Below are 17,732 nucleotides of genomic sequence, written 5' to 3' on the forward strand. Positions count from 1 at the left end.
GAGCAACGCGTGGCAGTGAAATTTTGTTTTCTTCTTGAAAAAAGTGTTGCAGAAACTATTGTTAGAAACGGTATGACAACCCTGATCCACCCACCCTACTCACCGGATTTAGCTCCGTGTGATTTCTTTTTGTTCCCTTGAATGAAAAGAGACTTGAAAGGAAGGTGTTTTGCTGATGTCGAACAGGTAAAACAAGAAACGACCAGAGCATTAATGGGCATTACTTCAGACGAATTTAAAAAATGTTTCGAACAATGGAACAAACGGTTAGATAAGTATATTTCCGCCAATGGAGAGTACTTTGTAGGAGACTAATTGTAGTTTGTACAGAAAATTAAGTTAAACACGTTTTAAAAATATTTCCGGTTATTTTTGGGTCCCCCCTCGTATATATATCAATACTAATAAAAGGCAAAGCCCTCACTGACTGACTGACTGACTCATCACTAATTCTCCAACTTCCCGTGTAGGTAGAAGGCTGAAATTTGGCAGGCTCATTCCTTACAGCTTACTTACAAAGTTAGGCAGGTTTCATTTCGAATTCTATGCGTAATGGTCATAACTGGAACCTGTTTTTTGTCCATATACTCTAATGGAGGAGGCGGAGTCACGTATCGCGTCATCACGTATTACGCCTCCTACGTAATCACGTGACCTGAAAACGAGGAAGAGATTTACAGCACGAGTCAAACACGGGAACGAAGGTAAATGACGTTAATTGTTAAGTGTCTTTTAATACTGTGTAATTGTTTAGTGTCTTTTAATACTGTGTAAGCATACATATTAACACATGTGCAATTAAACGTGTGCATTTACGGGGTGATTTCTCAGGCTTAAAAGATCACCTTTTATTAAAAAGGTAAATGCAAACTTTTCATTCTGAAGGGCACAAACCACGTTAGATTTCAGACGTTAAACGCGCAAAAATGTCGGTACACCAGATAAATAAGCGCAACATATTATCAGTTGTATTGTATGCTTACAATACATATAGAAATGTGTTAATCGTTAACTAATATTATGGGATGGTGTTTTTGGACTCGCGCCTTGATTTAAATGATTGCATGTCTTGGTGGGTTTGCGTAGCTTATTGTCAATATCTTTACACCTCTTTTTAAGACTTAATTTAAAAAGGTTTTCTTTTCTTCTTAATTAAAATTTAAAAGCAATACTTCACTGCTGCGAAGCCCCTCTAGCGCTGACGTCCGAGGTTCGATTACCGTAAGCGAGTGCAGTGAGTGTGTACGCCTGATAAACCAAGAATAAGGGGGAAAGACGTGTCGCGTACTCTTTGCATTATTTGACAGTAAACTATTTTCATCCATTCTATGATCTGTTTCTCACAACTGAAGGCACTGTGGCTGATGTTACCTGACTTGCTGGCCAACCATAAGCGTTACCTGGTAGGTAACCACCCACTCACTTCACTCCATTACGGGAATCGAACCTCGGACGTCAGCGCTAGAGGCGAAGCCCCTAAAATTACACCACGGCTTGTGGTTTGTTTATTTGACAACATGTAGATCGGGGTAATTACATTCAAGGCATTCGTAGTCTGATTCACAATCTGATTGTATGGGTGGTTACCTACCAGGTAACGCTTATGGTTAGCCAGCAAGTCCGCTCGAAGTGATCACTCGAGTGAAGGCAGCTTCACAAAAATACAGATTCTTAACAAACTGTTATTGGGATATTTTCCCTCAATTTTAAAAGGTTTTCTTTTCTTCTTAATAAAAATTTAAAAGCAGTACTTCGCCCGTGCGAAGCGTGGGGATTTGAGCGACTGACGCATACACACATATTCATGAGTGCAGGTACTTCGGAAAGAAAGCACCGTGTAAACCTAAAGTTTAAATTAAGTTCATAGATCTACAAAATGTTGCCATTGATTTGAGGCAAGATTGCTTTTCTCCTGTACAACTATACATTGCATTCTTAACAGTAAGCTTTCACGGCTTGGTCATATTACAACCGGAGTGCTGAACTGACAATGTCGTATACAAACAGAACTATAACAATCGTAATAAACAAACAAAAAAAAAAAGCGAAGAACCCTTGGATTTAATAAAAAGGCTCCTTCCTTGGCGAAGCAACGAAAAAGGAAGACCTTATATGGCGTTCATTTATAAAACAGCGGAGAGGCTGTGTGAAGTCAGCTTCACAAAAAACCAGATCCTTAACAAATTGTTATTGGGATATTTTCCCTCAATTTAAAAAGCTTTTATTCTTAATAAAAATTTAAAAGCAGTACTTCGCGGGGATTTAGAGATCTATATATATATATATATATATATATATATATATACTATATATATATATATATATATAAGATAGATAGATAGATAGATAGATAGATAGATAGATAGATAGATAGATAGATAGATAGATAGATAGATAGATAGATAGATAGATAGATAGATAGATAGATAGATAGATAGATAGATAGATAGATAGATAGATAGATAGATAGATAGATAGATAGATAGATAGATATAGATAGATAGATAGATATAGATGTGTATATATATATATGTATATATATATAATATATATATATATATATAGATGTATATAGAGATATAGATATATATAGATATATATAGATATATGTATATATGTATGTATGTCTATATATAGATATATATATATATGTATGTATGTCTATATATATATATATATATATATATATATATGTAAGCTTATAAGTACTGCCTTACTTCTCTTTAAGAAAGGAAGATGTAATGATACTTGATTTAAACGATCCATGTCTTGGTGGGTTTGCGTAGCTTATTGTCAATATCTTTATACCTGTTTTTAAGACTTATTTACTGAAACGAGCTTTCACGAAAAAAGTTAGGGCTTTGCTACAGGATACACCCTCCACAAGTTAAGGAAGTACAAATAAAAGTATATATTTCTGTTTTATTTAAACCTTTTAAGTTCGTATGCATAGCCCCATTTGGCTGTTTTAGTTTTTTTTTTTCATTCTTCAGTATATTTAATCTCCTTAAAGAACAGAACATATGCATTTTACTTTTTTTGTATCTCTTTAGTAATATTTTAGTGTAAAAGGATAACCAGTATTTAAACCTTTTATGTTACTTTATAAAGTTATTTTACACAATGTTGAAAAATTAATAAGAAAGCTACATATTTTGGCCGCTGCTGCTTTAATTTTCAATGAAATGAAAAAAGCTCTCCAAGAGAAAACCTCAATGAAGAAGAAACAGTTTGCACTATCTAAAAAGCAGAAACCCTCATTTATAAAGGTTTGCTGCAGATGACTTAACTGAAAATAAATGAATAGTTCCTATGTGTATAATACATATTTATCTATTTGACTTATGCCTTTATTCCAGCAACTTGCAACATCTGAGGTACAATTTGTTACATTACTTTTGTTTTTTGCAGCACAGGCAGGTTAAGTGACTTCCTCAGGGTCACACAGTGGTGTCAGTACCAGGATTTGAACTGACAAGCTCCGGGTTTGCTGAAATATTACTGAAGAAAGAAAAAAAACGAAATGGGGCTATGCATACAAATGTCCATCCATCCATTATCCAACCCGTTATATCCTAAATACAGGAGCCAATCCCTGCCAACACAGGCACAAGGCAGGAAACAAACCCCCGGGCAAGGTGCCAGCCCACCGCAGGGCGCACCCACACACCCACACACCAGGGACAATTTAGAATCGCCAATGCACCTAACCTGCATGTCTTTGGACTGTGGGAGGAAACCGGAGTACCCGGAGGAAACCCAGACAGACACGGGGAGAACATTCAAACTCCACGCAGGGAAGCGAACCCGGGTCTCCTAACTGGCACCTTTCACTGCGCCACCATACCACCCGCATACAAACTTAAAAGGTTTAAATAAAACAGAATATATACCTTTATTTTTACTTCCTTAACTTGTGGAGGGTGTATTCTGTAGCAAAGCCCTAACTTTTTTCATGAAAGCCCCTTTCAGTCAATAAACCTTAAAAACAGGTGTAAAGCTAAACTTGCAGCACCGCTATTCAATTACACTTGCCTAACGCCTCTCCTAAGGGGAGATACTGTGGGATCTATGCATCAGTCAAAGCACCAATCACAGGCCCGATTACAAAGCGGGAAGCTGTGATTTGTCGTCTCCCTCCCATGTAACAATTACAGCCCGTGTTACAACGCACTATGTATGTATGTATATATGTATATATATGTACAGTGGAACCTCTAGATACGAGTTTAATTCGTTCCAGAACTGAGCTTGTATAGCGAATTTCTCGTATCTAGAACAAACTTCCCCATTGAAAATAATGGAAATCCAGTTAATCCGTTCTGCACCCCAAATCTATTAACAGAAAAATCAATTTTCCTAACAAATAACACTGATAAATTATATATACTGTAGTCTACCTTTAATAAATAACACTGGTAAATAATATAACTGATTATTAAAAGAATCAAAACAGGTGTCCAAAGTGCAGTAGAGCATTCAATAAATCTTTAAATAAATAATCCTTTAAACAGTTGTGAAGTGGAGGTTTAAAATACACAAGAATAACAATCCTTTAACACGAGGTTAAAACGTCAAAAGGATGCAGTCTTTAAAAAACAGATGACAATCCCCGGTGCTTCTTCTCTGTTAGCGTCTCACCTGCGGGCTCTGCAACAGGCGAGACACTCTTAATGCAGCTGACCTTCTCTACACCGTCCTGCTTCAGCTGTTTGGCTCGCCTGTTCAGCTACACGCGAGCCTGCCCCCCCCCCCCCCCCCCCCCCCCCCGCCCCCCCCCCCTCTCTCTCTCTCTCCTCTCTTTTCTTTTACTTTTTCTCCCCCTTACCGGCTCGCGCTTCTCTATATATGTGGGGAGGACATGGCAGCTGCAGCCCATCAGCCACAGGAACAATCATGGATGTGGGCAGTTTCCCACCTGTGCACTTAAGTGAGAAACGCAGACACCGCAGATCGCGGCTCGCAACTGCTACCACGCCCCCTTGCTAAGCCGCGAGCTATACCCACAGCCTGGCTCGTGGCTCGTTACGCGAGCCAATGCTCGTATTTAGATCTGAATTTTTCGCTCATACTTTCCTCGTATTTTGAATTTCTCGTATACAGAGGTGATCGTATCTCGAGGTTCCACTGTATATGTAGATATGTGTATATGTAGATATGTATATATATGTATATATGTATATATATGTTTACATAACCTCTTTAACACACTACTTCTCCGCTGCAAAGCGCGGGTATTTTGCTAGTATGCATATATATGTATATGTATATATATGTTTACATAACCTTTTCAACACACTACTTCTCCGCTGCGAAGCGCGGGTATTTTGCTAGTGTATACATATATAGTGAAATGAACAGCCTCGACACACACAAAAAGGTTTGGGGCAGCCAACAATATATTGTCCCTGGCTGCAAAAGGGTTTTGTAATAGCACTCATGTGCACTGTTTTGAGTCCTAAACTGAACTTATTATGTTAGGAGAAAAAGCTGAAAGTGGAAGTGATGTCATTTGGCTGGAACCGGAAGTGACATCAGTCTGTGCGCCAGAACTGGAAGTGACATCAGTCTGTGCGCCAGAACTGGAAGTGATATCAGTCTGGGCGCCAGAACTGGAAGTGATGTTGAATCAGGCAGGTTTTCCCGTATTTGGCCCGTAGAGATAACAGAGGTAGGTTTAGTGCACCCTGCCACCCCCTGGACTGGTGGGTTCCGTTTGGTTCATTCAGGTCCCTCCTAGTCGCACGTGTGTGACTATATATATAAATATATCTATATATATATATATATAAATATATATATATATATATATATATATATATATATATATATATATAAAATTTACTGTATATTTATACTTGTAATAAATTATTATATATTAACTACAAATTCCATAATTGACCTTTGGGTTTAATTTAACATACACAAATGGCTTTGAAATATGGGTGTGTCCCACCAGCAGAACACCTCATGCATAAGTGGTTAATGATGATAGATTCACAGAGTTTTTATATATTCACCGACAGCATAAGTGGCCTAATCTAGTGTCTCCAAGAATGTCAGTGCATCCCATTCAGTGCAGGAGCAGGACTCTTACAGTTCTGCTACATTGTCTTTGCACTAGTTCTGTGTTTTCCGCGTGGCTATTTTATCTTGCATCAGTTTCTGTTTGTAACTTGGTAGTAAGTGTGCAACAACAATTTATTTATGCTACCAAGCAGAGTTGCATTGCGGTGCAGCAGTCAATTAGCCAGCAAAAGCGCTGTGAAGAAGCTGTCTGTTGTTACAGTTCTTCCTTTGTCCAGAAACTGCTCAATAAGCTTTATGACCACAGATTTGAAAAGTCTTTGCCCTTGGGTTGCAACTCAATACCCAGTTCTCAATAAAATGTTGCCAGATGTCTGAAATCGCAGCAAACCTGTCGTTTTTCACACATTCTGCACGGGTGTCTTTTTTGTCAAAGCGCAAATACCGCATGATAGTCTGATAGCGGTCACAGGACATCGCTGCTCTTGTGAAAAGAATGGTGATAAACGCCATCAACTCAGAGTGGGAGAGGCAAGTTTGTTGTACCATGTGAACGTCACTGACAGAATAAAACTGAATAATAAAAATAATACTAAAAAAAAGCACTAACCTTTACAAGTAGCCAAAATTTACACCAGGTGTTACAGATTCAAATCAAATGTATGTTTTTATTATAGTAATAATAATAGCAGCTCACTACTCAAAACACACTTGAAATGTATGTATTCCAAATAACGATATATTATTTACCCTATACAACTCAAGTCACCTCACACCCAGATAAACAGACGTGGGCTTGTATTCAAGAATACAACCAAAGTAAAAAAAATCATTCAGTTTACATGTTGCTGTCAATGAGTTAAAAACCGAAGCTCAAATGTCAGTTGACAGAAAGTTGATATGTATTCTTGGATGGTACAGAGGTAAGAACTGCTGCCTTATAATCAAAAGGTTCCCGGGTTTGAGATCGGGTGCTCCATGTTTTGAGTAGTGAGCTACTATTATCATTACTATAATATAATAAAAACATACATTTGATTTGAGTCTGTAACACCTGATGTAAATTTTGGCTACTTGTAAAAGTTAGCTCTTTTTTAAAAAAAATTTTATTATTCAGTTTTATTCTGTCAGTGACTTTCACATGGCACAACAAACTGTTGTACCATGTTCTGTATTCAAAGACAAGCAGTTATCATCTATCCACAGTTTTAATTTGCTAACAAAATTAATTAAGAACAGTACTGAATAAAGGTTTATTGGTTGTAAAAGAAAGATATAGCTGGGTATCATCTGCTTATACGTGAAAAGGTAATGTTTTGTAATGGTGCTTCGTAATGGAAGAATGTAAAATTAAATTATTAAATGTCAAAGTACTGAGACCTTTTGATAACAAAGACAGTTCTTAAGAGCCCAGTGTAATATTCTAGCCTAGAATGGTAAGTTGTCTTGAACATTGTTCTTAAATCTATGAGGGGAGTCGAGCTAAAGTTAGAAAATGGGATTTATCAGAAAATGGAATGAACCTTAACAAAACTGATAATGTCATTTCTCAATGTAGTCTCCACCTTTCTCAATGCACTTTTGAAACCTGCCTGGATTCCAGCAGAATTAAACGTTTTGTTTTATCCTCGCAACCACACATTGCACTGCTTTCTTCATGTCGTCATCAGTCTTGAATCAATGACCACCCAGATGTTTTTTAAGCGTTCCAAAAAGGTGGAAATCACATGGTGCCAAATCTGGCGAATAAGGAGGATGTGGCAATACCTCAAACTTCAGCTCCTCCAGACAAGCCTTGGTGTTCTTAGAAGTATGTGGGCTGGCATTGTCTTGCAGCAAAAAGACACCTTGAGACAGCAGTCCTGCCGCTTGGATCAAATAGCAGGCTTCACATTGGCCTCCAGCAAGTCATAGTAACTTGCACTAGTGACTGTAGTACCCATAGGCATGTAGTGTTCAACAATAACTTGGGTGCACAAGTGGTAGTGAGAACAAGACAAAATGTTTTATTCTACTGGAATCCAGGCACTTTGAGGCAGGTGGCACAAGTTCATTGAGAAGGGTGGAGACTACATTGGTAAATTACATTATCAGTTTTGTTAAGGTTTGTTCCATTTTCTGATAAATCCCATTTTCTAACTTTAGCTGGACTCCCCCTCTTAATAACAATTACTGTAGCATTTCCTTCATCAGAAGACACTATAATGTTATTTACAACACAGGGTTAATGTGTGTTAGTTCTGTAATTAATAAGCATATGTGGATCTAGCTGATTTTTTTATTAATAGTCTGATAACTGGCAGTTATCAAGAAAAATATCTGAAAGGCACAGCCAAACCACTGACTACCTCCAGAGAGCTATAAGAACATCTGGCTGCTTATGGTGTACATCGTTCCACAGTCCTGCGCATTTTGCATCAGGAACAGCTCGGTGGAAGGGTGATGCGCAAAAAGCCTTTTCTGAGTGCTCACCACAAGAAGAGTTGCATGAGGTATGCAAAAGTGCATCTGGACAAGCCAGAAACATTTTGGAAAAAATACTGTGGTCAGATGAGACTAAGGTAGAGTTATTTGGTCACAACCAGAGGCTCTATGCATGGTGAAAAAACACACAGCATTCAAGGAGAAGAACTTGCTTCATACTGTAAAATTTGGTGGATAGTCTATCATGTTATGGGGCTGTGTGGCTAGCACAGGTACTGGAAACCTTGTTAAAGTTGAGGACCGCATGAATTTCTCCCAGTATCAGCAGATTATTGACAAGAATGTTCAAGAGTTGTCACAAAGTTGGAGTCATGCTGGGGTTTCAGCATGACAATGATCCAAAGCACTGTTCAAAATCTACCAAGGAATTCATGAAGAGGAACAAGTATAATGTTCTAGAATGGCCATCCTAGTCCCCAGACCTGAACATCATTGAAAATGTATGGATTGATTTGAAGCAGGCATTCTATGCTCGGAAGCCATCAAACCTGACTGAACTAGAGGCATTTTGTATGGAAGAATGGTCCAAAATACCACCAGCCAGAATTCAGGGACTTGTCAGTGGCTATAGGAGGCGTCTGTAGGATGTAATTTCAGCAAAAGGAGGCTCTACTAAATATTAATGGGATTATTCCTTTGGGGAGCCCAAATTTATGCACCTGGCTATTTTTGTTTTAAATGCACATTAAATTGGTTCTGTTGGTCCAATAAAAATATTTCACTACTGAAATGTTGCAATTTCCGTAAGGTGAAGTTGCTGCCTCGAAAGCTTAGCAAGTTTTAAATAGATAGTGATTTTTATGAGGGGTGCCCAAACTTATACCTAGCAATGTAAGTGATATTCATATACATTTAATTCTGTATTTGCTGAAGGGTAAGCTTAATCTGCACAGTTTAGGGTCACAGGGAGTCAGTGATTATTTCAGCATTACCAAATGTATGATAAGAAGTAAGTGTGGTAGACGGTGTATTGATCCTTTACTGAGTCTGAGTTACAAAGGAAACGTTTCTAAAACTAGCCACAGTTATTCCAGTGTTCCAGATTTTCTTCCATAGTCACGTGCTGTATCTCTTTCCACAATGCCCTGTTTTCTTTTGAAAGGTAATCTTTATCCAGTTTCCTAGGAGTCCTCACCTATATTCTGGAACCTTTCTGGGCTTGTAAAGTGTTACAGGAATATTCAAGTGGGTTGTGGTTCAGCGTACCTGTGTGAAATTACTTTTAATCACCCATACAGCCCTGCCTGTATTCAGGGTAATAAGATGGCAACTACAATGCAGTTTTCATCCATGACTACCCGTGTGTCCATACTGTGATATCACTTGCAATTCACATATGTGTGCTCATTCACACTTCGGGCAGTGAACTTTATGTAGATGCGGATTTGCACAAATGCGTCTTGATTTAACAGTACCTCACATGGAGTCATGGGGAAATTTATAAATCTGCATATGGTTGGTTGTGACATGCCAAAATCATTGCTAGTGCAAAGCTGCATTTCCCTTTGGCCAAAAAAGCAACGTTAACAAAACGTTCATTTCAGGCTGACACCAGTTGACTTTTTCACGTAGATGGATAAATTACATAATGTACAATATTTGTTATGGATATTTTTCCACCTCTGTCAAATTGATTTTCTTTTTTTGAATTTATGGTTTTCCAGCATTTCTAAAACATTAAGCCTCTCCAGTGATGTGTGTGCCATTCTCTGATTGAATGCCATCTTCTGGTAGCTCCTGGCGAGTTAGGACAGCTTATGAGCTAAATCCTTGTGAAGCTGGGAGTAGTTTTCTAAAGTAGGAAGATGAATTAAATACTTTTAATGAGACACTTAAGAAGTACAGGCACTTTACCTTGGTGCTATAAGAATGTGCTTATTTTGCTTAATGGTTAATCTGAGAAAACCTTATTATCATTATCACAGACTGTATATGTGCATGCACACATAAAGTCATATTACAAATTTATTTTCCATTGGTAGCATTGTGTTCTGACAACATCTTAATAATTATCACAGGTTTGTGGTGTTTTACTTTCCTAATTTTTCACATCTCTGCATTATTTTTATTTACTCAGTTATTTAACATTTCTAAAATGCCTATGTGAACATTCTGCAAAAAACATGTTAATTGACCCTTTAACACTAGAATCCCTGAAGCCTATGAAAAAACTTGTAATTCTGGGCCACCTTAAATTCCTTTGCACCTCTCCTCATCAGTGTCTTTTGTTTTGCAAATATGTCGATCAGCTCAAGCAGTCTGCTGTCCCACCCTGCCAGATCTAAACACTAGCGTGTGAATTAATCGCGTACAAAATTGACTTTAGCTACAGGTGGAAGTCCCATTTTACTTACGGTGGCAGGCATAGTTGTATTGTGGTGCAGCAGTCTATTAGCCAGTGAAAGCGCTGTGAAGAAACTGTCTGTTGTTACGGTTCTGCCTTTGTCTAGAAGCAACAACTGTCGTTTTTCACATGTTCTGCACGGGTGTCTTTGTTGTCAAAGTGCTAATGCTGCATTATAGTCTGATAGCAGTGACAGGACATCTTATCTGTGAATGCTGGTACAACAAATAGTTCTGACCAGTCATCAACCGCAGCACCAACAGTGGTCATTGCTGCTCTTGTGAAAAGAATGGAGATAAATGCCATCTACTCAGAGAGGGAGAGGCAGGTTTGTTGTACCACGTGAATGTCAATGACAGAATAAAGCTGAATAATAAAAAAGCACTAACTTTTACAAGTAGCCAAAATTTACACCAGGTGTTACAGACTCAAATCAAATGTATGTTTTTATTATATTATAGTAATAATAATAGCAGCTCACCACTCAAAACACGGAGGACCCGGTCTTGAAGCAGGAACCTTTTTGTTATAAGGCAGCAGTTCTTACCTCTGCACCATCCAAGAATAACATACAGTGCATCCAGAAAGTATTCACAGCGTATCACTTTTTCCACCTTTTGTTATGTTACAGCCTTATTCCAAAATGGATTAAATTCATTTTTTTCCTCAGAATTCTGCACACAACACCCCATAATGACAACGTGAAAAAAGTTTACTTGAGGTTTTTGCAAATTTATTAAAAGTAAAAAAACTGAGAAATCACATGTACATAAGTATTCACAGCCTTTGCTCAATACTTTGTCGATGTACCTTTGGTAGCAATTACAGCCTTAAGTCTTGTTGAACATGATGCCACAAGCTTGGCACACCTATCCTTGGCCAGTTTCGCCCATTCCTCTTTGCAGCACCTCTCAAGCTCCATCAGGTTGGATGGGAAGCGTCGGTGCACAGCCATTTTAAGATCTCTCCACAGATGTTCAATCGGATTCAAGTCTGGGCTCTGGCTGGGCCACTCAAGGACATTCACAGAGTTGTCCTGAAGCCACTCCTTTGATATCTTGGCTGTGTGCTTAGGGTCGTTGTCCTACTGAAAGATGAACCGTCGCCCCAGTCTGAGGTCAAGAGCGCTCTGGATCAGGTTTTCATCTAGGGTGTCTCTGTACATTGCTGCAGTCATCTTTCCCTTTATCCTGACTAGTCTCCCAGTTCCTGCCGCTGAAAAACATCCCCACAGCATGATGCTGCTACCACCATGCTTCACTTTAGGGATGGTGCCAGGTTTCCTCCAAACGTGACGCCTGGCATTCACACCAAAGAGTTCAATCTTTGTCTCATCAGACCAGAGAATTTTCTTTCTCATGGTCTGAGAGTCCCTCAGGTGCCTTTTGGCAAACTCTATGGGCTGCCATGTGCCTTTTACTAAGGAGTGGTTTCTGTCTGGCCACTCTACCATACAGGCCTGATTGGTGGATTGCTGCTGAGATGGTTGTCCTTCTGGAAGGTTCTCCTCTCTCCCCAGAGGACCTCTGGAGCTCTGACAGAGTGACCATCGGGTTCTTGGTCACCTCCCTGACTAAGGCCCCTTCTCCCCCGATCGCTCAGTTTAGATGGCTGGCCAGCTCTAGGAAGAGTCCTGGTAGTTTCGAACTTCTTCACTTACGGATGATGGACGCCACTGTGCTCATTGGGACCTTCAAAGCAGCAGAAATTTTTCTGTAACCTTCCCCAGATATGTGCCTCGAGACAATCCTGTCTCAGAGGTCTACAGACAATTCCTTTGACTTCATGCTTGGTTTGTGCTCTGACATGAACTGTCAACTGTGGGACCTTATATAGACAGGTGTGTGCCTTTCCAAATCATGTCCAGTCAACTGAATTTACCACAGGTGGACTCCAATTAAGCTGCAGAAACATCTCAAGGATGATCAGGGGATACAGGATGCACCTGAGCTCAGTTTCGAGCCTCACGGCAAAGGCTGTGAATACTTATGTACATGTGCTTTCTCAATTTTTTTATTTTTAAATAACTTGCAAAAACCTCAAGTAAACTTTTTTCACGTTGTCATTATGGGGTGTTGTGTGTAGAATTCTGAGGAAAAAATTAATTTAATCCATTTTGGAATAAGGCTGTAACATAACAAAATGTGGAAAAAGTGATGCGCTGTGAATACTTTCCGGATGCACTGTATCTGTCAACTGATATTTGAGCTTGTTTTGTTAACTCATTGACAAAAACATGTAAATTCAATGATTTTTTTTTTTTTACTTTGGTTATACAGTGGACCCTTGACTTACGAACTCAATTCGTTCGCGAGGGCTGGTTGTTACTCAAGTTGGTTGTAAGTCAAGACTATTTTTTCCCATAAGAAATAATGGAAATGCCCTTAATGTGTTCCGAACCGCCCACAGCAACACTTACTTAACTTTTTTATAATAGAAAAGGGTTGTATAATGTGCATAATTTACCAAAAACACCAATAATTTTTCTAATGTACTAACCAAAAAGTTATAAAAAGTGCCTAGCCTACCAGAAATAACAATTTCATATTGTACTCACCATTTAAGTTGACATCTTTGGCTTGCAGGAAGGAAGGAGGAGGAGAATGAAATGGAAAGTGGTTATTGTTTGGAAGGAGTTTCCTTATACAAATCTTTTCTTTGTAAAATTGTTGAGATGGTGGATTTCGACATGCTGTACATATTAGCGTGATCGGTCACACGAACGCCACTCTCATATTTCCACACAATTTCCTTCTTCGTTTCAATTGTGATCACTTTCTTCACCTTCGTTACCTTTGCTTCCTTCCTTAGCAATTATCGAAATAAATTATATAAATCACTGCTCTGACTGAAATTACGTCCACAAACACATGTATCTAGGCTCCGACTGACGCTTACAGACGCTCTCGGCTGTTTGTTTACAATCGCACAAGCGGATACACGTGACCGCATTCGGGTCGTAACGCAAGATGTTGGTCGTAATTCAAAACAAAAATTATGGTCGTAAAGCAAATTGTTCGCATGTCAGGCCGGTCATGTATCAAGGGTCAACTGTATTCTTGAATTAAAGTGCACATGTTTATTTGATAATTGGACTTAAGTCTTCAAATAATATATATTTTACGTCATTTTTAGTATAACATGGATAGCAGGCTTCTTGCTGCTTGTGCTGGTCGACACATTTACGAAACAAAAGACGCTAATGGAGAGGTGCGAAGGAATTTAAGGTGGCCTGGGATTACAAGTTTTTTCGTAGGCTTCAGTGATTCTAGTGTTATATAAGATCTATAGGTTTTTTTTTTTTTTTAGATGTAGTTTTTTTTTTAAATGTAATGTTGTGTCATCATGTCATACAGCATGCAGAATGTAACAACTTCATCCATCCATTTTCCAACCCGCTGAATCCAAACACAGGGTCACGGGGATCTGCTGGAGCCAATCCCAGCCAACACAGGGCACAAGGCAGGAACCAATCCCGGGCAGGGTGCCAACCCACCGCAGATGTAACAACTTAAAATAGAAATTTTAACATTAATTAAACAAAAGTATCCAGGGCCTTTACTGCTATCCAGCGCTTTCTATGATTATTATTCAAGCATACATTCCCTTCAATACACACATTTTTATATGAATTTGTGCTGTCAAAATATACAAAAATTAGGATTTGAATAAGTAAATATTTGAATTACGACTGCTGTTAGATTAAATGGCTGACTGATTTAATGGCTGACGTGTGCTTTGTGCTGACTTGTGCTTTGCAAACGCTAGAGGCTGTTGAGAGTTTTTGGTCTGTTCTGTGGTGTGAGATTTAAATAAAAAAATACATTTTGCTCTTAAAACTTGGGTTTTGGTTGCCGCTAAGAAACCGTGTGGGGAATTTTTAAAGCTTTTTTCCCTTTAGAAGGTTTTTTTTTTTGCTTTTTTTTTCACCCGCGCAACAGCAAAAGTAGCTGGGTGTTTGGAGGTGCCCTTGAAAAGTTACTTGTACCTGTTTTTGTTTTTTGTTATCTGTATTGGAATTAGCATGGAGGAGGTAGGGTAGAAAGCAGCAGTAACTAATATCGGCATTTGTAAGCAAATAACTGCGGCTGACTTCAAAGCAGTAAAAGGCTCAGCAGTGTGCAGGTAAGCGGCCAGCGTTAAGGCGCCGAGTTTGCACAAGCGGCTGTAGGAGCAAACAAGGTAGTAAAGTTTTATTTATTTTGTTTACTTTAGATTAAACAGTCCTTAGCGGTCCAGAGGTAGAACAGTAAGTGGTCGACAGCGTAAGGGTTAATTAATACAAACAGTGCGAGTGGAGAGCTTATAAGAAAGAGGAGTGCAATGTTAGGAGAAGAGACAGAGAAAAGTTAAGTTAACCTCATAGAAAGACAAATAGCAGGCAGCTGAGAGGCAGAACAGTACAGGAGCTTAAGGTGAAAAGGTGTAAAATATCTGTAGCAGATCTTAGTTATACCATTTAAGTTAAGGAGCAGCCGAAAGAAGGAGAAATTTAATTTAAAAAAATAATAATAAACTTAAGGCAGTTTACTAATCCCAAATCAAATTTTAATAATGAGGCCCGTGCAATGCAAGTCCTGTTGGATGTTGGACTTTTTAGATGATGGTTTGGAAGAGCCAGTTGCCTATGAGGGCTACATCTGCAAGAGATGTCAGCTGATCCAGCACCTCGAGTTCAGGGTCGCTGAACTGGAGGAGGAGTTGGCTGACCTGCGTTGTAATAGAGAATTGGCGGACTTGGCCCAGGTGTCCTTTAGAGAGATAGTGTGCACCCCCAAGGTGGCGCAGGGAGGAGATTCCAGACCAGACAGGTAGAAACAGGTGGGTCACAGTCACAAGGCGTAAGGCAAAGGGTGCACACTGTCTGGGGGCATCAACCCCAGAATTAGAAGTGGCAAACCATTATCATGTCCTTGCGGAGCTGGACGGTGTCTCTGATAATTCTGAGGTGGTAGGCAGGGATGAGGAGCCCCAACGGGCCACCTCAAAACCAGTTCCCAAAAAGAGAGAGGTATTGATAGTTGGGGACTCAATCATTAGGGGGATTGAAGCGCAGGTGTGCTCCAGAGAGAGAGAGTCTCGCACGGTGTGTTGCCTTCCGGGAGCACAGGTGGGGGACCTCCCTGGAAGGGTGGATAGGCTCTTGGCCAGAGCGGGGGTGGATCCAGTTGTCATTGTCCATGTTGGAACAAATGACATACATAAGGGTAGTCTGTCAGTTCTGCGATCCAAATTCAAAGAGTTAGGTGCTAAGCTGAGGAGCAGAACTGACAAGGTAGTCTTCTCCGAAGTTCTGCCTGTGCCACGTGCCAGTCCAGGTAAGATTGAGGAAATTAGAAGGCTTAACGCGTGGCTCAAATCTTGGTGCAGGGTAGAAGGGTATAGGTTTATGTGGCATTGGGACTCCTTTTGGAACAGATGGGACCTGTTCCGCCGTAACGGGTTACATCTGAACTGGAGGGGCACCAATGTATTGGGGAGGCGTATGTGTAGGCTAGTCGAGGATTGTTTAAACTAGGGAATGGGGGGGGGGGGGGGGGGGGGGTTGGGGCAGGGAGTTTAGGACAGGCCAGGTTTAGATCTATACATGGAAGAACAAACAATGGTGTAGAAACAAGAATGCATAGTAATGTAAATTCTAAGCAAACATTTAAATGTAGAAGGAGTAATACATTAAAAATAGCTTGCCTTAATGCTAGAAGTATCAAAAATAAGGTAAGTGAGTTGGAGTTATATGTAGCAGAGCATAATTCTGATATTATAGCAATAACGGAAACCTGGCTAAATAACAAAGATAGGGATGAGTGTAACACAGAGGGATACACATTTTTTTAGGAAGGATAGACAGAACAGAAAAGGAGGTGGGGTTGCTGTTTATGCCAAGCAGGATTTAAATGTAAGTCTTCTTCAGTTGGATGATGAGCCCCATCTTAGTGAGGACATGTGGCTTCGCCTGGAAAATATTAGGGAAAGGGGTCTTATTTTAGGAGTGTGTTATAGACCACCCAATTCAGACAGTAATTTCAACACACATCTTTTTAGTAATATCAAAAAGGCAAGTTTACAGGGAGATATTATAGTCATGGGGGACTTTAATTATCCAAATATTAACTGGGATAACCTTACAGATGGCGGAGTACAAGAGCAGGAGTTTTTAGAAGTAATCAATGACTCTTTTTTAACACAGCACGTTAAAGCACCAACACGGGGTGAAGCCTGTCTGGATTTAGTATTTTGTAATAATCAGGATAGAATTGAGGGTGTAGAGGTGATTGAACCACTAGGGTCAAGTGACCATAATGTAATACAATTCTCAGTATTTTGTAAGAGTGCAGATGCAAAGACTAAAATTGCTAAGTTGAACTTTGGTAGGGCTAATTTTGAGCAGATGCGACAAAGCCTAAGTAGGATACACTGGGATAAGCTTTTAAGTGTGGAGACAGCTGAGGAGCAGTGGAACAGGTTTAAAAATGTTTTACATGTAATGCAGGACAGATACATCCCTAAATTTGGAATTAATAGAAAACGAAAAAAAACTCCACGGTGGATTAATAAAGATTTAAAAAAGAAGTTGCAAAGGAAAAAAATGCTTTATAAGGCATATAAGACTAATGACTGCAAAGTGAATTGTAGAGCGTATGAGAACATGAGGGCAACCATTAAGAAGGATATCAGGAAGGCTAAAAGACAGTTGGAGAGGAATATAGGAGATAAGGTGAAAGAAGACCCTAAGAGATTCTTTCAGTATTTTAGTAGTAAAAGCACAGTCAAGGAGGATGTCAAGTGCATCAGGAATAGTAAAGGGGAATTAAAAGATACAGACAGTGAAATAGAGGATGCATTAAACTTACATTTTTCTGAGGTGTTTACAAGGGAG

General features: G+C 39.4%; 1 protein-coding gene across 1 annotated transcript in view; it reads left to right on the top strand.

Moving 5' to 3' along the window:
• The window catches only part of bcat2 (branched chain amino-acid transaminase 2, mitochondrial), a 322,343-nt gene that overhangs the window by 103,353 nt on the left and 201,258 nt on the right, over nt 1-17,732 (top strand). The window lies entirely within an intron of this gene.

Source organism: Erpetoichthys calabaricus, chromosome 11 (genome assembly GCF_900747795.2).
Source record: "Erpetoichthys calabaricus chromosome 11, fErpCal1.3, whole genome shotgun sequence".
In the NCBI taxonomy this organism is placed as follows: Eukaryota; Metazoa; Chordata; class Cladistia; order Polypteriformes; family Polypteridae; genus Erpetoichthys; species Erpetoichthys calabaricus.